This window comes from Piliocolobus tephrosceles, chromosome 14, assembly GCF_002776525.5.
Source record: "Piliocolobus tephrosceles isolate RC106 chromosome 14, ASM277652v3, whole genome shotgun sequence".
In the NCBI taxonomy this organism is placed as follows: Eukaryota; Metazoa; Chordata; class Mammalia; order Primates; family Cercopithecidae; genus Piliocolobus; species Piliocolobus tephrosceles.
The window spans coordinates 13,827,541-13,850,017 of NC_045447.1; the positions used below are offsets into that span (position 1 = coordinate 13,827,541).

The 22,477-nt window shown below is 40.1% G+C and overlaps 1 protein-coding gene across 2 annotated transcripts in view; it reads left to right on the forward strand.

The window, feature by feature from the left end:
• The window catches only part of NR6A1 (nuclear receptor subfamily 6 group A member 1), a 260,459-nt gene that overhangs the window by 14,188 nt on the left and 223,794 nt on the right, over window positions 1-22,477 (forward strand). The gene's annotated exons all lie outside the window — the stretch shown is intronic.

The window sequence follows — 22,477 nt, forward strand, 5'->3', positions numbered from 1 at the left end:
CTCTGGTTGCCTTTAAAAATCTCGGGATGATGACTTGATGTGCGTGTGTCTTCTAATAAAATTATATCATCTCCCACAAAGTCTTTACTGTGTCTTGAGACCTACCCTATACCTGAGTGTGAATAGAAATTAAGTACATGCAGAGAGAATTTAAAGTTGCATTCCTTTAGAAATCTGCATGGGTTCCTCAGTGGCTAATTTCTATCCTGATCGTGTGCAGTGTTTGATGGTGAAAGACTCTGAATAACTCTTATGCTAATTTGAAGGGCATTCACAGTTTTTAACAGGTCTAGTTTCAGAATGGAAATAGGAACGTTTTGGGAATCCAGCTATCTATACTTTTTTTTTTATTAAAGCGTAAGTCATATTTGCTGAAATTAAAATTAAGTAGTCTTTAGACATTTTTAAAGTTTATGTTGATTGAAAGTAAACATGAACGTTTGAAGATCATTTGCTTTGCTGCTTTGTGCCCACCACTGGTGGTCAGAAACTTGTAATTTGCCAAGACAGGTTTTATAATGCTCTTTAATAAGTGAATAAGCCAGCTGCTCTTTCCCTCAACTATAGTGAGTACAAACCTCCTCAAATCCTGGTTGGTAATTAAAAGCCTTGAGATGACCTTGAATCTAACTGAACTACAAAAGCTGTCTTGAATTAAATTTATAGCTTTTGTCAATTTCAAAAGAATTGTATTCTGTTTGCCAAAACATTAAGCATAGCCTTGGGTGTATATTGAAGATCAGAAATAATTATTAAGAGGTACTACTGAAGTGCAAAGAGAAACCTAATATGGGCTACAAAGATAAAATTTGTCATCTGTTTGTTGATCATTTAAAATATGTACTTGAAAAGGTTTGAGACGGTGGCATTTTTCAAAGTGTCATTTTGTGCTATTCAGATTTGCTGAAAAGATCTATGTTTTCCCCATCTTAACATCAAAGAGGTTTTTGAACCCAGTGGGGAATCAGAACAAATATTTAACACTTTCTCAAAAGTTACAGTTTAATTGATTCTTAAAATATTTTACACAGTGGGAATTTTGTTAGTGAAAGTTTCTGATTATACTCAGGCAGTGTAAAAGTAAAAATATTAATGTTTTAAAAATGCTTTATGTATGAGCCACATCTTAAGATCTATGAATAAAGAACTTTTCTGCTTACCAAAAGGGTAGAATATATTCTCAGCTGTTTAGAGAGCCTTGAAGTACTATCTTATTGATAGAAAGGACCTTGACGTTGTTGCTATAAGAAAAGTTAGGTTTTATGTCAGTAGGTCAGATAAGACATGTCTTCCAGCATCATAAATGTGATAAATCCCTGAAGAGTCCAGCAGTAAAGCAGATAGTTTGAGCAAGCAGTAATGTGTTACATAGGTCTTGCAGATTTTAGGATTATTTTAGTTTTTACATTTATTTAATGCGACTAACCTAGTCACTCTTAGATCACAGTAATGAAATTATATGCCAGTGTGCTTGTGAATGAAACTAACATAATGAAAGGAAAAAGTTGTTAATACACAGCAGGGATTGCCAGTCTGAGTGTCTCTAATGGAAGTTCTCAAGCAGTTTCAGTTCTAATTTTATCTGAAATCATGCAAATAATAAGGTTGTTCAGGTTAAATAAAGAGATCTCTGAAATACTGACTTTTGCCTGAAATATTTCCATTTAGTCTTACGGCAGTGTGATTCCACCTCTGAAAAGCAGATCTTTGCAGAAAAGTGTTACTGTAGTAATGGTAGACAAACTTTAGCAGTGGGAGGGTGGGGGTTAAAAATTATTTCAGCAAGTTGTTAGGATGTAGTGATAACTAGGTGCATTAGAGCCTGCGCTTTCATGTTAGACCTGGGTTTAAATCCTTTCTATTCTTGTAATTTTCTATGTATTTTTTTGAGAGTTGGGTGGAAGCGGGGTGGAGATACTGGGTGGAGGGTGGTAAAAGGATGTGGAATCACCACACCGATTATTGGAGAATGAAATGAGGTAGTTTAAGGAAAACCTGGAATGTAGCTGTGTTACTTTACAAAAGTTTCTAAGTTAATTTCCTTATCTGTAAGTAAAGTTAATATCATCGATCTCGGAGGTGCAGCAGACCAGTTTACCACAATCCAAGTCATTGAAAACCAGTTTTCCTAATATTCGGTTTTCCCAATATTCCATTCAATAAAAGACAATTTGCTGAATCTAATCTGTAGACCTTACAGAACCCATTGTTAATCTCCTTTTTCTTAAACGCTCCCTGCCTTTTTTTTCCTTTTTCTTTTTCCTCTTTCCTATACACCGTTTTTCCCCCATCCCCTGCAGCCCAGACAAGGATGTATATTTCTACCAGCAGAGGTCCTCTCTGCCTCAGCTCTCTCCAGCTGCAGTGTAGAGACAAATTGAACATCTTGAAAATGCTGGTATTCCAATGGTCAGTTCTGACTTGGCAGAAATCCTTAAAAGGTAATTGAACTGACCCATCGATATGAATTTTTATAAACTGTCTATAAACAGTTTATAAACTGTCCAAATATCTAAAACAAAATTTTGACAAATTTAGAGAATTGGCTATTTGGCGATTTGGTCAGAATTGTCTCATATATAGGTTTGGAAAAATTTGGCAATATATGTAAAATAAAGTGCTATTACTATACAATGGTAGGACTATTGTACGTATTCAGTTGGTGTTCCTTTTCTTGAAGCATTCCTACTTGGAGTTGGAACTCCTCCTCCCAAGGTTTTTCTCCCCTGTGGGCTCTAGTTTGACAATATCAGATGATAAAGTGATAAAGGCCGGTTATGAACCACCTAGTGACTTTCTTTTCTGTTGCAGAGTTGTTTAATTTGTCCAAATGAAATACTTTATTTTGGCTTGGACTTCTGTTATAAAATGGCCCTTCTTTCCTTGGTGGCCTTTGGGGTTTGACTTCTCAGTAATTTCAGATATGTGCCCCTTTTCTGTAGTATTTGCTTGTAAGTAGAATTATGAGCCTTAGGAGAGTAGACTGCAGCTTTATCAGGGTAAAATGAAGGCTAGGTCCCTGGAGGTTCTTAGTGGGAAGTATTAGAACCAGAGCAAATGCTCCTGTCTCTGATATACAGAAGTCTGGCATCCTCATCTCCTACCCAAAGTCTCTCTCTGGAGCTCTCTAAAAAGGCTTTCTGATAATGTCCTTAAAAGGGAAGGGGAACAAGTAGTTGTTGAACACTCAGCACCAGGCACAGACCTAAACTAACTCATGTAATCCTTTCTGTAATTTTCTTTGGATAGGTGGTGATATTCCCCTATTATTGATGAGTAAACTGAGGCTTAGAGTTGAAAATAACGTTCCACTAACCACTAGTCTGCTAAACCAGTATTTTTAAAACTTCAGTTTTTCCTGTATCATCACATGATTTTTGTCATCTTCTAATATACTGCTTATTTAATATTTTAAATATTGAATAGTTAACATTCTGCAACCCAACATTTATTTTAAAATGAATTTTTTATTAGCTTAAATGAAAAATTATTTGCCACAAATAGAAAGTAACAATAAAAAAAATTTAACGAAAATAGAATTGTGTGAAATTCTAAATGCTATTGTCTGCCAGAGTCTCTGATGAGGCCTTTGTTAGAGAGATTAGTAAGCACTAGAGAGGCACTAGGAAAACTAACACCAGATTTTTCTTCTGATGTAATCAGAAGGATTGAAGAGAGTGGAAAAGGTAGTAACAGCTTTGGAATGTTTTACAATGCCTTCTCTTTGTACCATTTAAAATCATCCAGTGATCTCCTTGCTTTGGGAAACATTGGCATAGGTGATGGTGTGTACATTTTACAAATGAGCAAACTGAGTCTTAGGGAAGAGGAAATTTGTTCGAAGTTGAACCAGTTCCACAGGCCTTACTGCCTAGGTACCCCCTCCTTACTTTTCTTTCTCTCCTTTCATCCTTCCTCTTGCCTCCCTCTCCCTGCCTCTCCGCTTTTCTTCCTCATCCTCTAAGAGAATTCAGCTAACTCCAGAGTAGTGTATGAGATTTTTAGATGTGTTTTTCTGATGTCTTTTCTTTTTTCATTTAACTGCTGTGAGATAGGATTTAATCTGAAAACTCAGGTCTTTCTTAAAACATTGCATTTCTTGGTGCTTAGTGAATTCTAGAAGTTGGGTGTAAAATATATAGTAATTTTGTAGGTACTTGTACCCCTACATAAATGATTCATTGAAATAACTGTAAAGACATCATAAACGTTCCCTTGCCTCCTCATTAGATAATGTTGGAAAAGTGAGCTTGAGAAAAGATATTGCCAGCGGTTTTTGAAACAGATGTTATCTCAAGTGCATTAAAGGGCAGTTTCTTTGATTTTTATTGCCTGTTGTAGTTTTGTAATTTCTATTAACAATAATTATGTTTAATTACCATTTTATTGTGTTATGTTCTATTGGAAACAATAGGTAGCTGATGTAACTGTACCATAATTGAAGCCTAGATTATAACTTGAATTTAAAAATTTTTATCCTTTAAAAAAATTGTTTAATTTTAATTTGATTTTATCTTTAAAACTTGCTGAATAAGAAAAAACCTATCGTCATTTTTTTCTTTAATTTTTTTTTTTTTTTTTTGAGATAGAATCTTGCTCTGTTGCCCAGGCTGGAGTGCAGTGGTGTGATCTTGGCTCATTGCAACCTCTGCCTCCTGGATTCAAGCCATTCTCATGCTTCAGGAGCCTGAGTAGCTGGGATTACAGGTGCATGCCACCAAGTACAGCTAATTTTTGTATTTTTGGTAGAGATGAGGTTTCACCATGTTGGCCAGGCTGGTCTTGAGCTCCTGACCAAGTAATCCGCCCACCTCGGCCTCCCAAAGTGTTGGGATTACAGGGGTGAGCCACCCCGCCCTTTTGTCTTATTTAATTTTGTATTGTGACGATAGCTTCAAATACAAAAGGAGGAATTTTGTAATCCTGTTGTTTAAAAAAGTTGTTCCACTGGTTACCAAAAGAAAAAAATTCAGTTCCGAATTGTTTTAAATAGCATCTTTAAAATTCTTCATGGAAACACTTTGTACTTTGAAAGAAATTGAGGACTTTTTAAAGAAATTCCAGTTATGGTGATTTTCCTATTTCCAATTTTTTGTACTTTGTCTATGCTAGCCATATCTCTGAACGTTTACTGTGGTTTCTTGATAAATCATCTTGTGAAACCTATTTCTAATAGATTTTTGATCCCAGGCACCAGATTCATGTAGTGTATGGCATGCCACACTTGGTTTAATTGATATTTTAGTAAAAATTTTCTGATACTTGGTATAAGCTAGAATATGTAATTCTTGTTCTGTGACACTTCGAATCCAGGGTCTCAATCCAGAGCTTAGCTCAGGGCAAGGAGGTATGTCAGCATGCCTTGGTATGAAGTAATGAAGTAAGAAGGACTTCCAGCCAGGAGTTTGGAATGATATTATCAAGCTCATAAGTGCTCTATCTAGAAGAATTTTTACCACTTAAATTGTAAATCACACACACAAAAACTTAATTTTTTTCTCCTTCTTAGAGCATACATTGAACTGTTCATGTTCTTGTTAGAAAGTTTTGTCTCAACTAATTTATTTGCTGAGTTGTGATTTAACAATTCTATTGATGTGCGGTATTAGCCTAATTAGTACTTGGGTTTGACGAGTGTCTTTCTCTGAAAATTTTGTGGTTAATGGTTTGCCTTTCCTTTTTTCTTGAGCTGAAATTTGTTGTGTGCCCACTGTGTGATAATTACATGCAGCAACCTTATAAGGAGAGTAACATTTTTATTTTGCAGATGTGAGAGCAAGTTAAGTGACTTGGCCCCATAAGTGGGAGAGATGAGACTCAGACCGAAATGTGTCTGATCCAGGGCTTGCACTCTTGGAATCGCAGCACTAGCTTCTGGTAGAGGATACAAAGGGCCATTTGTACCTTAAGGAGTCTAGTATTTAGGAGAACGTGTTTTAATGGTAGATGCAAGAATTAAAGCCAGACTTCATTTTTAGCCATGGAGACAAGTATGGTCTTTGAAAATTGCTTGTTTAAAAATCTTGACTTTTTTTTTCTTAACTGGTCATGATTTTTATTTATTTGTTTATTTTTTAAAGATGCCTTTTTGTATTTCTAAGGAGAAGAGCAAAGTCCAAAGCCAATTTGTGATGTTGGAGAAAGATGCTGTTGTGAGGTTTAGGACCAATCCTTGCCAATGGGGAGGCAAAGAAGCAAAGAGACCCTTGCTTAAAAATGCTGGCCCTGAGCATGTGACATGGAAGCAGAACTCCATGTGGAATGGGAGAGACTTTTGATCTTTAATGCCTTTTAGGAAACAAAACAAAATAGCATTAGCCTCTTAAATACTATTTGATACAAGATGAAGTGTGAATAATATAAACTAGAAATGTGAGAGCCTTAACATGGTAGGGACTGAAAGTAACCAATGTGTCTATACAGTCTCAATTTCCAGGTCAGCTTGTATTAAAGTTTGCCTTGCTGACCTTACAAATGTGTTCTTCTCATTTGATATCCTTAGTATTTACTTTTTGAATAGTGTGGTCACTGTGACTTATTCAGGAATGTGAGGCATATTCAGAGAGAAGATTGTTAAACTCAGAACAGCTATATACCAAACAGTCATCTCTTACTCTGGAAGTCCAGTTGAGCTGTAGGGAAGGGGATGCATTTCTAACATTATGTTTGTGCTAATGTATGTTAATGCTAGAAGAGGAACTTCTAAACCTGTTGAACTTATAATAGGTATCAAAAACTGTAAAGAAACATGCATTATGTAAGTAAGAGTGTGATTTTAGTGGGGCAGGGTATACTAGTATCTGTAGTGCTTTAACAAGCTGGTGTGATGGTGTGCATCTATAGTTCCAGCTACTAGGGAGGCTGAGGCAGGAGGCTTGCATGAATCAGAAGTTCGAGGCTGGAGTGCATTATGATCGTGCCTGTGAATGGCCATTGCACTACAGCCTGGGCAACATAGCGAGACCTGTCTCTTAAAAAAAAAAAACAAAAAACAAAAAAACCCTATTTATTTTATTGATTGGGTGATCTGAGATCTGAATGGTTGACCTGGAGGTCAATTTTCACGTGAATACTGCAACCTCATGATGAAGCCGACCTCTCAGTAATAGCACTTAATAAAAGGTCCTATTGCCTAAGTGTGTGCAGAATGGAACACTTTCCCTAGAGCTGTTGCAAAGTGGTTTAGATTTTTTAAATTAAAATGTCTTTTCTGAGTCTGTTTATATTTGTGTTTTGGTTTCCAATTATAATCATGGGTAACTCTTTTTTTTTTTTTTTGAGATGGAGTTTCACTCTTGTTACCCAGGCTGGAGTGCAATGCTGCGGTCTTGGCTCACTGCAACCTCTGCCTCCCGAGTTCAAGTGATTCTCCTGCCTTAGCCTCCTGAGTAGCTGGGATTACAGGCATGAGCCACCACACCCGGCTAATTTTGTATTTTTAGTAGAGATGGGGTTTCTCCACCTGAGGCTGGTCTCAAACTCCCTACCTCAGGTGATGTGCCCGCCTCGGCCTCCCAAAGTGCTGGGATTACAGGCGTGAGCCACCGCGCCCAGCCAATAATGGGTAACTCTTATTGAACATTTGCTGTATGCTAGGTACTATTTTGAGTGCTTATATTTAACACTTGAAACAGCCCTGTTAAGTAAGTTCTTTTGTTCCCATTTTTAGATTGGGGAAATGCTGAAGCCTATGGGACCACAATTAGTGTTTAAATCACAGCAATGCTACAAATGTTATTCCCTTTACACAGTTTCTCCCTTCTGTAAAATGGAGGCTACATTGGGCTGGAAGAGATTAGGAATGATTTATAGTTTATCCTTCTAGTTTTTTAAAAACTAAGAATCTTGATAACCCCTTAAGGGTTCCTCAAGTGTTAGCATTGTATGATTTGTACCCACTGTTATACACGACTGCAACTTTTGATAAACTCATGGACTTTAGAGCTGAAAAATGATCCTAAGAAAATTGATCCTTTCCTGAAGAGAAAATCTAAGTACAGAGAGAGTAGATCACTTAGCCTTATACAAATAGCTTGTTAGTACTGGAGCGAGGCATCTTGCTTAGTGTATCACTTTATTGATATCTTAACTTGCTTTAACATCAAAGTTGGTATATTTGCATCTCTGTATAAAGAGAGTTTGCAAATAGGAATTTAGGTATTATCCTTTTCAAGATTTGGGGTGTTTTGAGGAAATAAGGTTGCAAAAAGTAGCTTTTCAAATGTTGGATTTGTTTATTTCTGTAATTTAATGCTATTAATGTATGCTAAAAAGCTGAAAAGGGGGATCCAACAGGATTTTTGAGTGGATTAGGAAATTAAATTCCAGGAAGAGAGAGGAGCAGTCATAATAGTCTAGGATTATAGGGTGATTTAGATGACTTGAGCTTGATCTAGGGATATTTGAGAGAGAATGAAAATGTCCTGGTTATTGACTGTATTAATTGGGGTGGAGTGTTGGGAAGGGTGGTAAAATGGGAGCCCGGGAGGAGTCTTTGGGGATCTCTGGCTTGGGGGATGAGAATTGGTGGTACCTGGAACCTGAGTGAAGAACACAGGAGAAAGAGGATTCAAAGAGAAAATAATAGGTTCAGTTTGACATGTTGAAATTGATGGAGCCTATGGGTTATTTATCCTGGTAGATATTGACAATAGACATTTGGATAGATGGGTCTGTGGTTCAGGAGAAGAGTCTTGCCCAGAATTGAAAGTCTGGGGGAGAAGGGGAATCATCAGTTGGGAAGTGTAAGTGAAAGTATGTGGATGAGACCATCCAACCCAGGATGCGAAGGTCGTGTATGTGCTAGGATAGGCCTTTCTTGCCCCTGATGACATTTAGTAAAGAACACGTCAGGCTGGACATGGTGGTACATGATTGTAGTCCCAGCTACTTGAGAGGCTGAGGTGGGTTGGGTTGATCCCTCGAGCCTGGGAGGTCGAGGCTGCAGTAAGCCATAATTGTGCCATTGCACTGCAGCCTAGGTGACAAAGTGAAACTCTGTCTCAAAAAAAAAAAAAAAAAAATCAGACGAGGTCTGTATAATCATCTGTAAGGATATGACTGCTTCTAGGGGAAATAGTTGCCAGCAGTGGAAGGACATCCAAAAGATATATATGGCTGAGTATTATTGATAATGTGTCTGTATTTACATTCTTTTTTTCCTCCCTTACTAGTCTGATTCAAGTGTTATTTTGTCATTAACTTTTTTCTAGTTTTCCCTAAGAAGAAATAAACAGTGTTTGACCACTACTGTTAATGTCTCCATTAGGGCATTTACTTCAAAAGTCCTTGTATCCAGTCAGTTTTCTATTTTCTATGTTAGATTGTAAGAATCTAGGGGTAGCCAGCTTTACTCATCTGTTTTTCTAATGTAATCTGGGATAGCAGCCTATACATGGAAAACACTAGGTAAATATTTGTCGAATTTGATTTTAGAATATAGGAAAGTTTAGCATCTAAGAAAAAGCAGGAGTTTTTTCTCCCTTAGTCCTGTTTTGTAGAGTATCTTTTGTATTTATGTAGAGCTGTAAAAATCTTGGTTGTTGATCTTCTGTCTTAACTCACCAGGTTTGAATAGTTTTTAAAAATTGCTTTTGGAATTATTGTTTTCTTCTTTTTCGTTTTTTTAGACGGAGTCTCGCTCTGCCACCCAGGCTGGAGTGCAGTGGTGCAATCTTGGCTCACTGCAACCTCTGCCTCCTGGGTTTAAGCGATTCTCCTGTCTCAGCCTACCGAGTAGCTGGGATTATAGGTGCCCGCCACTATGCCTGGCTAAGTTTTGTATTTTTAATAGAGATGGGGTTCACCATGGTGACCAGGCTGGTCTCGAACTTCTGACCTCAGGTGATCCACCTACCTGGGCCTCACAAAGTGCTGGGATTACAGGCGTGAGCCACTGTGCCTGGCCCAGAATTACTTCATAGGTGTGATTAACTAGCTTTACTTTAGATTTGAAAGATCCTGGGATGAAAGGTTAAAGATGTTGTATCTCTTTGTTACCACACAATGGATTTCTGAAACTGGGACATGGGAGGTAGTACTGAGCTGTAAGCATTCATGACTAGTATGTAAGAAAGATTAGTGCCCAGAATCGTGTTTCTAATAAGGTAGTAATTTAAAAGTCATTTAGAGAATGTCTGATAGTCTTTTTTTCCCCTTCAGTTGAAGCTATTGATTATAGACAGTTTAGCCAAATCATTTTGTTCTTAGGTTTTTTTTTTTTTGGAAACAGAATCTTGCTCTGTCGCCCAAGCTGGAGTGCAGTGGCGTGATCTTGGCTTACTGCAACCTCCGCCTCCCAGGTTCAAGCAGTTCTCCCTGCCTCAGCCTCTTGAGTAGGCAGGGAGAATTGCATAGGCACGCACCACCATGCCTGGCTAATTTTTGTATTTTTAAGTAGAGACGGGGTTTCCCATGTTGGCCAGGTTGGTCTTGAACTCCTGACTTCAGGTGATCCACCCGCCTTAGCCTCCCAAAACAAGGATTACAGGCGTGAGCCACCGCACCCGGCCTGTTTCTTATAATTTTTTTTTTTTTTTAGACAGAGATTCACTCTTGTTGCCCAGGCTGGAGTGCCATGGCACGATCTCGGCTCATTGCAACCTCTGCCTCCCGGGTTCAAGCGATTCTCCTGCCTCAGCCTCCCGAGTAGCTGGGATTACAGGCATGCGCCACCACGCCCGGCTAATTTTGTATTTTTAGTAGAGATGGGATTTCTCCATGTTGGTCAGGCTGGTCTCGAACTCCTGACCTGAGGTGATATGCCTGCCTCGGCCTCCCAAAGTGCTGGGATTACAGGTGTGAGCCACTGTGCCCTGCCAGGATTTTTTAAATATATGTTTTTGTTTATAAAAACAATATATTTTAATCAGAAAAGTAGAATGGAGGAAGAAAAATTAGTTATACTTAGAGATAATCACTAAGAGAAGTTAGACCAAAGTGTGTTTTTTTTTTTTTTCATGCATATATGTATTGGAATATACCTGAGCTCATTCCAGGAATACAGTTTTACATTATATTTTTAATATGGTATTTGCCCTTTGTAAACTCTTGGAAAACATTTATAGTGTTTACAAAATATTCCATTGAATAAGTGTACCATCATTTAATCATTTTCCTGTGTTTGAATTTTTAGATGGCCTCGAGTTTTGTACTATTTTCTTTGTTTCTGATTCTTAGAATAGATTCCTAGGATTGATCCAGAGGGATAAACATTTTCTAGGCCCTCATGCATCCATCTTCAATTTTTATATGGAGATTTTAAAGCAAATAAGGAAAAAGGTACATTCTGCCACATGTGGGGACATCTCTTTGGTTGTATCTGCACCTTACTAATGGATTTCCTGAGCAGAGCTGGCTGCTTCTCTTCCATCAAACCATCTGTTAAGGATAGTGTGGGGGCACTTTCTGAAATGACTTTGAAAGCTCTCTGACCATGTTCAAACAAACTCCTTGGTCGGTAAGTCAGTCTTCAAAATGACAATGAACAAATAAAAACATCTTCGCTTCCCTCAGTAGCTGCTTCTGACATAGGCATCTTGGATTTTTCAGGAGGTGACTTGTAAATGGGATCAAGTAAGGTGTGGTATTCTTTTTGGACTTTGAGGCCCTACTGTTATGGGAGCATCAGGATTGCTCTTTGAAATTATGCCAAATTCCCATCCACCCGGCTGTTGCAGAGCATGCACTGTGCAAAGGTAGGGTTTTATTAGTCAGGATGCTTTCAATAGAAGTTCTCTTGTTTTGACTTCTGTGGCTCTTTCCATGTAATGGAGTACAATGATAGGTTTAAATCTATAAAATGGAGACAATTGTAGCTACTTTTCAGTAAGAATTCATATAAAGTGTCAAGCTGACGCCTGGTGCATAGTAATAGATTCAATAAATGGCAACTGACAGATTATTGTATACATTTTCTTACATTTTTCTGTATTAAGTATTTTGCATTTTGAAATTTCTTTTCTTTTCTTTTCTTTTTTTGAGACAAGGTCTTGCTCTGTCACCCAGGCTGGAGTGCAGTGATCCTGGCTCACTGCGGCCTCAACCTCCCAGGCTCAAGTAGTCCTCCCACTTCAGCCTCCCAAGTAGCGGGGACTACAGGTGCGTGCCACCACGCCCAGCTGATTGAAAAAGACAGACATTTTGTTGTTGTTGTTGTAGAGGTCTCAGTATGTTGCCCAGGCTGGTTTTCAATTCCTGAGCTCAAGGGATCCTCCTGCCTTGGCCTCCCAGAGTTCTGAGATTACGGGCATGAGCCACTGTGGCTGGCCTTGAAATTTCTTAACCTCCAAGCCAAATGAAGGATTATCAACAGTCCCTTTTGTTCCTTCAGAGAACCAGAAATTGTAAGTGAAAAATGCTGGAGAATCATCAGTACATGCAGATTTCTGAGAAATACCTGTGCTATAATTCCATAGAAACGCTAATGATCTCTGACTCATCAGATTGAATTGCCTTCCTAAACTGTTTTCACCTTTTGATTCTATAGCTACAGCCTTGAAAGCTGTGTACTGTCTTTATTTTTTTTTTTAATGTTTTAAAATTGAAATGTCATAATCTTGGGCTGACTTTTCTGCCTTCGGTCTGGTTTCAACGCTGTAATTGCAAAGCTAGAAGCCAGAAAAACTATATACTATATGAAAGGTGATGTAGGTTGCTCAGATGGAAGTTGTTAATGTTTCCATAGAAATATAGACACTTGTATACTGCATTTAAGCTGAGCAAATATGTGGGCATAGTATCCCCCTAAGATTTCATGTTAAGAAAATTACATTAGGAAAAGGGTATTGTTTTTGTTGCACTTTTAAAAATGTAACCATGACCTTTGTAAGTGGAGAAAAGAAAATATTACTTGAAGCTTATAGCCAGATACCTTTTGCTATGTGGACTTGTGGTGCTATGTTCCTGCATTCAAAAGCATTTTCTCTTTTTCTTGAAGTATGGTTTGTCAGGTTGCCTGTGAGAAACAAAAGCTAATAGCCCAAGTGGCATCCCACTCACTGGATAAAAAAGCAAGAGGCAGGTGTGAATTTAATCAGCCAGTCCAAGAAAAATGTTCCTATATCTGCCTAGGTCTGGAGCTGATTGCAGGCTGCAGATATGACTGTAAGGCAGGCTGTGTAGTTCATGTTTGTTACTTCCCCCCACCGAAAAAAAGCTGCGTTCCTTCTCAGCCTCATGCCAGAGCCATTCATTGTACCAAAAGGAGACTAGAAGATAGAGTTGAGGAAGGGGCCCCCCCCATAGGGAAGTTTCTAGAATCTAAGGGAGGGCCATGGATGGCTTGCCATGTGTGTTTTGGCTACCTCAACAAAGCTCTTTTATTTTTATTTTTAATTTATTTAAATTTTTTTTTTTTTTGAGACAGAGTCTCGCTCTGTGGCCCAGACTGGAGTGCAGTGGCACCATCTCGGCTCACTGCAACCTCCACTTCCCGGGTTCAAGCGATTCTCCTGCCTCAGTCTCTTGAGTAGCTGGGACTACAGGAGCGTACCACCATGCCCGGCTAATTTTTTGTATTTTTACTAGAAACGGGGTTTCACTGTGTTAGCCAGGATGGTGTCCATCTCCTGACCTCGTGATCCACCCACCTCGGCCTCCCAAAGTGCTGAGATTACAGGTGTGAGCCACAGTGCCTGGCTGCTCTTTTATTTTTTATTTTTATTTTTTGAGACGGAGTTTCACTCTTCTTGCCCAGACTGGAGTGCAGTGGCGCGATCTCGGCTCACTGCAACTTCTGCCTCCCGGATTCAAGCAATTCTCCTGCTTCAGCCTCTCGAGTAGCTGGGATTACAGGCATGCGCCACCATGCCCGTCTAATTTTGTATTTTTAGTAGAGACGGGGTTTCTCCATGTTGGTCAGGCTGGTCTCAAACTCCGGACCTCAGGTGATTTGCCCGCCACGGCCATCCAAAGTGCTGGGATTATAGGTGTGAGCCACTGCGCCAGGCTTCTTTTCTTTCTTTTCTTTTCTTTTCTTTTTTTTCTTTCTTTTCTTGATGGAGTCTTGCTCTGTCACCCAGGCTGGAGTGCAGTGGCTGGATCTCAGCTCACTGCAACCTCCGCCTCCCAGGTTCACGCCATTCTCCTGCCTCAGCCTCCTGAGTAGCTGGGACCACAGGCGCCAGCCACCTCGCCCGGCTAATTTTTTGTATTTTTAGTAGAGACAGGGTTTCACCGTGTTAGCCAGGATGGTCTCGATCTCCTGACCTCGTGATCCGCCCGTCTTGGCCTCCCAAATTGCTGGGATTACAGGCTTGAACCACCGCGCCTGGCCGACTTCTTTTATTTTTTTACAACAACTTGTGCTTTTAGTTTTCTGGTTGAAATTTTAGAGCCCCTGTATTGAAGTAATCAGAGTTGGGCTGTTATTGACAGACTTCCCAGGTGTATACATATATTTTCAGTCACTGTTGCCTATAGGATAAAAACCAAAAACTCTTCATGTATGGCAGTTGAAGGTCTTTATGATATGGCTCTGCTGAGATTCCAGTCAAGTCAAATTACCAAGTGACATTCTGTTTTTTCTCTCTATTTAGTGCTTTCACATGCTGCTTCCGCAAAATATGTTTCTCAGTTAGCCCTGTTTGCCTGGTGAATTCCTATCTCCTCTCTGTGCTCCTGGCTCCATGATTGCTGCTTCTCCTCTCCCTGATATTGATCATGGCTACCGAGCACTTTCACTGACCTAAGTGCATCATATCATTGAGTACTCATAACCATCTACAGATGAGGAAATTGGCCCAGAGAGGTGAAGTCATTTCCTAAGCTAACACAATTAGTAATAAATGGTGCCAGGACTCAAACCTATTCTGAAATAAAAATTTATGCTCTTTCTACTCTGCACTGCTTCCCAGTTGTATCATGTCCATCTGTCCCATAGTGTTAATTTTTTCAAAAATATTGTTTCAACTTTTTTCTTCAGTAGGCTTTAATCTTTTTAAAAATTGTGATAAAATATACGTAGCATAAAATTTACCATTTTAACCATTTGGAGTGTACAACTTAGCGGCATTAAGTGCATTTACATTGTCAGGCTCTACAGTTATTTTTGTCTGCTCTATACTCCTAGAGACTATTAATTCTCTGTAGTCAGTCTTATTCACATCTCTGCCTTCCAGACCTCTGGCCTGTTACAGTATGGGTAGATACTTAATATTTGAAGGAGTAAGTGACTGCATTTGCAGGCTGATGATAACAGCTGACAAAGCTATAAATTGGCTAGTAAATAATACTGGCCTAAATAAACATTTCCATATTTTTTTTTTTATGCTGTAACACAGTAAAAAATATGCGGTGTGACAAATTTAGAAAGAGGGACAACTTCTAGGTTTTCACTGTTTCATAGCCACCAGTCTCATATGGCCATTTAAATTAAGAGTAAAGTTAAAAATTCAGTTTCTCATTCATGCCAGTCACGTTCCAAGTACTCATTGGCCACATGTAGCTAGTGGCAACTGTATTGGACAGTGTAGATATATGACATTTTCATCATTGTAGAAATTTCTATTGGACAGTGCTCATCTAGGCTTTAAAAGTTGAGAACAGTGAAATTGTTCTCTTGAAATCTGTTGTTTTGGCAAGAAATTCATTGTAGTGGCATTGTGGCTTACCATTATTGTCTTTTGGTGAAAGAAACAGTTCTTCAAACATTTATTGAGCTGCCTTTCCTGGGTCATGTCTCAGGCCTAGGGCTGGGGTTATCTTTGGGGCTGAGACTAGATCTGACCTATTTAGTCAGAGTTTTATTGGATGCCAAATCATGATCGGGGAGACAAGGTAGATGGGAAACTGATACAACTGACTAGAGGGGATTGGTCCAGGAAAGACCAGTGAGTGACTGTTGTATATCAATAGAAAACCCGGGTAAAGATTTTTAGCTTCTTCTTGGGGATCCTGGAAAACAGACTTCTCTAGAACCTTGGGTTCTCTGAATTCAGGTTCTAGTGGTCCTGATCGTGATGTGGTTGTGGTGTGTAAAGCACAGGAGCCTGTGGAAGCATAGAAGAGACACACAGAACTCATCAGAGCAATTTCAAGACCTATTTTGACCTTTGACTTTCTTAGTCCTACAAGCCCTGTGTCACTGTATCTCACGTTTATGTAAGACTTGAATTGCAGTTGACTAGGTGAAATAATGTTATGTCATATTTAATTAAAACATTTGAATTTCAAATTTGCAGGTGTGTCTGTTTTTTGGATTTTGAAACCAGTCTTTTTCTTCCTCATAGGTCCCCGAAAAGCTATAGGTTCAGCCATGTTGTTTGTAGTGCCTAACTCAGACTTGAGTGTTTGCAGGAAAGGGAGGGGGGAATTAGAGGAGACCTGACTTGAATCCTTATGTCAGTGGTGAGTAAAGGTTGACTCAGGGAGAGACAATAGCACGTGTAAAGGAGTTGAGGCCAAAGAGCATGTTGAATTCTGGGAGCCATGATGTACTTCAGTGTGGATGGAGTATACACTGTTGGGTAGGATGCTATGAAAAGCAAGAGATAAAGTGGTCGGTAAATCATGTGGGATACATACAACTTCTGTTTTGTAGAAAGAGATGTTTGATTAGAATTGTAGAATTTTACCTTTTAAGGGCCTTAATCTTACGTGTGGGTTATTGAGGCTTCAAAAGAGACTGAGTAACTGGCAGAGTGTTAACCAGAGTCCATGTCTCTATTGTACCATACTGTCTTCCTACAGTCAAACTAAAACATGGCTTGAGTAACACTAACACATTATAGATTATAATTAGCTAGTGTTTCACGCTTTAATTTGCTGACTGGTAAGACTCAGAAGTTTATTTAAGTTGCTGTCATGGTAAATGTACAATTTGATAGTCAAAATATCAAAAAGGAAAAAGATCAGTGACCTCTCTTGATAGCCAGTCACAATTTGAGGAATCAGTGGTCATTTTCTTTTTGTCAAATGCCTTTTTGTCAAATGTATGGTGGTGCACACCCGTAGTCTCAGCTACTTGGGAGGCTGAAGTGGGAGGGTTGCTTGGGTCCTAGAGGTCAAGGCTGCAGTGAGCCATGATCGTGCCACTGCACCCCAGCCTGGGCTACAGAAGCAAGACCTTGTTTAAAAAACAAACAAAATGCCTATTTGAAGAAGAGCTTGTCAACTGGAACTTTCTCTTGTATGAAATAAGATTCCTAGACTTAGAGCCATTTGCTTGATTAACTTGCCATAAAGTAGATGATTTACATATATTCACCAAATCTCGCAACAATTGAATGTGATGGTTATTTTTATCCTCATTTCAAGACATGGGTTTGGAGTAGTTAATTTGGTAATAGCAAATCTGGGATTTGAATCTAGTTCTAACTCATACCCATACCCTTGCTGCCTCCGGTTTTTTTTTTTGAAATGGAATCTAGCTCTGTTGTCCAGGCTGGAGTGCAATGATGTGATCTGGGCTCACTGTAACCTCTGCCTCCCAAGTTCAAGCAATTCTCCTGCCTCAGCCTCCTGAGTAGCTGGGATTATAGGCACCCGCCACCACCAAAATTAGCCCAGCTAATTTTTGTATTTTTGTATTATTATTTTTTTTTTTAAGATGGAGTCTCGCTTTGTCGTCTGGGCTGGAGTGCAGTGGGGTGATCTTGGTTCACTGCAACCTCTGCTTCCCAGGTTCAAGCGATTCTCTTGCCTCAGCCCCCACGAGTAGCTAGGACTACAGGTGTGCGCCACCACACCTGGCTAATTTTTGTATTTTTAGTAGAGATGGGGTTTCATTTTGTTGGCCAAGCTGGTCTCAAACTCCTGACCTCATGATCCTCCTACCTCGGCCTCCCAAAGTGCTGGGATTACAGGTATAAGCCACTGCACCCGGCCTAATTTTTGTATTTTTAGTAGGGATGGAGTTTTACCATGTTGGTCAGGGTGGTCTTGAACTCCTGACTTCAGGTGATCCACCTGCTTTGGCCTCCCAAAATGCTGGGATTACAGATGTGAGCCATTGTGCCCGGCCCCATGTCCTTTTCAGTGTGCATTTATCTTCCTAGTTAAACTGAGGCAAGTGAATATAACCTTTGCAGTAACATTGCCTGTTTGCACACTGACTTGGTGATGTCATCTTAGGAACCAATCTGTTTCTTGTCTTTCTCTTTTGAAAGCAATTTAAGTCACCAACCAAAGACCCTGGATTTCTCAGAATATTTCCTGATCTGTTTAATATGTTGTGTTCTGTGAGACAGGTGGGTTTGGGGGTATGTTTGTTTATTTATGAAGCTTAAGAGCCTGCTTTCTTTTTATTTTGTTTTGTTTTGAGACAGAGTCTTGCTCTGTTGCCCAGGCTGGAGTGTAGTGGCATGATCTCCGCTCACTGCAACCTCTGCCTCCTGGGTTAAAATGATTGTCTTGCCTCAGCCTCCTGAGTAGCTGTGACTATAGGAGTGTGCCACCACACCTGACTGATTTTTGTATTTTTAGTAGAAACGGGGTTTTACTATGTTGGCCAGGCTGTTCTTGAACTCCTGACCTCGTGATCTGCCTACCTCTGTCTCCCAAAGTGCTGGAATTACAGGCATGAACCACTGCGCCCCGCCTAATTTTTGTATTTGTAGTAGAGATGGGGTTTCACCATGTTGGTCAGGCTGGTCTTGAACCCCTGACCTCAGGTGATCCACCGCACTCAGTGTCTTTTTTTTTTGTTTTTATTTTTGAGAAGGAGTCTTGCTCTATCCCCCAGGCTGGAGTGCAGTGGCATAATCTCGGCTCACTACAACCTCTGCCTCCGTGTTCAAGTGATTCTCCTATCTCAGCCTCCTATGTAGCTGGGATTACAGGTGTGCACTGCCATGCCAGGCTAATTTTTGGTGTTTTTTTTGGTAGAGATGGGGTTTCACCATTTTTGCCATGCTGGTCTCAAACTCCTGACCTCAAGTGATCCACCCACCTTGACCTTCCAAAGTGTTGGGATTACAGGTGTGAGCCACTGTGCCTGGCCAAGAGTCTGCTTTCTACTGAACAACAGTGATTGCCTTTGAGTTGAATCTAATTGAAGAAATCCAATTTAATGTACATTTGGGGTTACATCCAGCAGTGGTTTGGGTTCTTCTAGCTAAGAATCATTTTGCCAGCTAGATGTGGTTGCTGAGAATCAGAGCAAAACTCTGCTTGACAACAGTAGCCAGCTGTGGCCATTTCATTGCCTTGTGGTCAGTAGGTATGTGGTTTGTAGGTAAGATTAACATTGTTCTCCATATATCCTCAAGGCTCCTGCATTAATGATGATCTATAAAACCAGAGACAACATATTAGCAGTAGTCTCAGGACTAAGTGGAGAGAATGTAGATGTAATTACTGAATTCTATAATCAGGATCTTTGTGACCCTTGGAGGAATTTTTTTAAGGCAAATATAGAGTCCTTCTTTCTTCAGGAAGTGGCAAACATCTGGAATCACTACATCCAGCAGTTTACAGGCTGAAAATGTAAAAAGTTCAAGAACCATAGCAAGTAACCAAAGTGACATTAGTGATGTTAGGGTTCCATCCCAGGTCTTTGAGGATGATGCCATGAATGGTTTAATAGTAACTCTCCTATAATCTACACTTTGCTTTCATAGATACAGCACTGAATTGGATGGACCCTAGAGATTAGTTAGTAGCAGCTTACATATATAGAGCTTTTACTTTGTCAAGTACTGTGCAAAGCCTTTATATTCACCGTCTCATTTAATTATTTTTTGAGACTGGGTCTCACTCTGTTGCCCTGTGCAAAGCCTTTGTATTCACTGTCTCGTTTAATTACTTTTTGAGACTGGGTCTCACTCTGTTGCCCAGGCCGGAGTGTAGTGACACGATCATGGCTCACTGCAACCTCGACCTCCTAAGGTCAGGTGATCGTCTACCTCAGCCTTCCAAGTAGGTGGGATTACAGGCATGCACCACCACACCTGGCTAACTTCTGTATTTTTTTGGTAGAGATAGGGTTTCACCATGTTGTCCAGGCTGGTCTCCAACTCCTGGGCTCAAGCGATCCTCCTGCTTCAGCCTTCCAAAGTGCTGGGATTACAGGCATGCACCACTGTACCTGGTGTCATTTAATTCTTTTGACATCCGTGTAAGGTAGGTGCTGTTGTTGATCCCAATTTACAACAAAGTTAGGGTCAATTCTGCTTGGATCCTGTGGCCTTTGAATAGAAGTCTGCAAAGAAAAATCAGGGTGCCATTAACAGAATAAGGGGGGAGTGGTTGCTAGGCAGATAAAAGCAATATATGTCCATCTTAAATATTTTACTTAGTATTTTCTTTGTTTTTGAGTCACCCTCTATTTTTGTTTGATCAGTTACCTGAGTTCACAACAATAGGTACTTTCAGAAGGTACATTAGGCTTTGTCTTTTTTTGAGACTTCTAGTAGAGTCCTTTCATTTGATGTCCAAAGTAATCTGAGGCGCAGAATGGGGAGTGACTTAAAGGTCATATAACTAAAGGTGGCTTGAGTTAGAACCTAGGAGAGTTCTAACCTTCCCATTGCTTTCCTGTACTTTTGTCCTGTTTCTGAGTCAATTTACATGAAATGAAGTTTATTCTCAGTTTCACTTCTGGCACGATGTTCAACATTCAGTCCATGTATAACGAGGAGTTAGTTTCTCGTTGCCTGGTGCTATGGTCTGAATGTATGTGATCCCCCTGAATTCACATATTGAAATCCTAACCTCCAAGGTGATGGTATTAGCATGGGGGCCTTTTGGGAGGTGATTGTTCCAGTATAAGAGAGACCCTAAAGAGCTCATTCTACCATGTGAGAACAGTGGTAAGGTACCATCTATGAACCATAAAATGGGCTCTCACTAGACACCAAATCTACCAGCACCTTGATCTTGGACTTGACGGCTCCAGAACTGTGAGACTTAGTTTATGGTATTTTATTATAGCAGTCTGAATATATGAAGACACCTGGCGTCTCTCCATGGCTTTTCTGATTCCCATTGCCTTTATGTAGAGGGATTTAAAGCTGGTCTGAGATCAGCCACTTTAAGCAGCTTCTAAATTCTGGTATTTCAGATCCAGTCTCCTCATTTAGGCTTTACACACACTATTCAGACTAGACTTTAGATTTTCTGATTCTATGACTTTCTTCCCTAGACAGTGATCTAGAGGCAGGGTTGTGTGTTCTGTTTAGTTGATCCTGCATTTCAGCACCTTCCATAATGTGTCCACAACTCTTCTGGCCAGAAGCAGCTCTGCAGATGGATAAGGCACAGTCCCTAGCCTTGAAGATCTCACTATGTAGTGGAAGAGGCAGGTATTTAAATTATTCCTTTATTGTTTGGTGAATGCTGGTGAGGCCTCTTCTGTTTTCCATATTTCATTGTTGTGATATTAGAACTGAATCTTAAAAGATGAATTGTTTTACCAAGTGGAGGAGGAGGAGGAATCACAGAAAGGCAAGAAAGAATGTGGCATGTTTGATGTGGTCACAACAGCCCAGAATTGCAAAGGACTTTAAAAGTTGTGATGCTTAAGCTGGGCTTTCTCTAATCACAGCACTTTGGGAGGCGAAGATGGTCAGATCACTTGAGGTCAGGAGTTTGAGACCAGCCTGGCCAACAGGATGAAACCCATCTCTACTAAAAATACGAAAATCAGCTGGGCATGGTGGCAGGTGCCTGTAATCCCAGCTGCTCAGTAGACTGAGGCAGGAGAATCACTTGAACCCAGGAGGCGCAGAGGTTGCAGTGAGCCGAGATCGCATCACTGCGCTCTAGCTGGGTGATAGAGCAAGACTGCATCTCAAACAAAAACAAAGTGTTTAAGCAGTTGGCCTGCTACATGAATCTCGTTTCTCTCCCATGACTGCTAGTTTTTGGTTTGACTTTTGGTCGCCCAGTTTTGACAGAAGTTACTCTCATGCCTCTCTAGTCCTAATTTTGCTCCCTTTTTTTTTGTTTTATTTTTTGAGACAGGGTCTTACTCTATCACCCAGGCTGGAGTGCAATGGTACAGTCTCGGCTCACTGCAACCTCCACCTCCCAGGCTCAAAAGATTCTCCTGCCTTAGCCTCCCGATTAGCTGGGATTACAGCCAAGCGCCATCATGCCTGGCTAGTTTTTGTATTTTTAGTAGAGGCAGGGTTTCACCCTGTTGGCCAGGCTGGTCTTGAACTCCTGGCCTTAAGTCATCTGCTCGCTTCGGCCTCCCAAAGTGCTGGGATTACAGGCATGAGCCACTGCACCCAGAATCAAGATCCATTATTTTTGAATTTACTGGTGAAATACTACAGTTGTTTACTGAACAGCTACTACGTGCTAGGCTTGTGAGAGGTAATGGGGTTAAAGCTGTTAAAACAAGGCAGGTTGGATCCCCGCCCTCATGGAACAGTTTCACTGTGGTCAGACACTGAACAAGTAGTTCCTTGTTGATGAGTGCGATGAAGAAGCAAGCACAGGTGTTAAAGATAATTATAACCAGGGATTTAACCTTGTGTGTGAGACAAGGGTGAAAGAGGCAAGAGAAAACTTTTCTGAGGAAATATTTAAA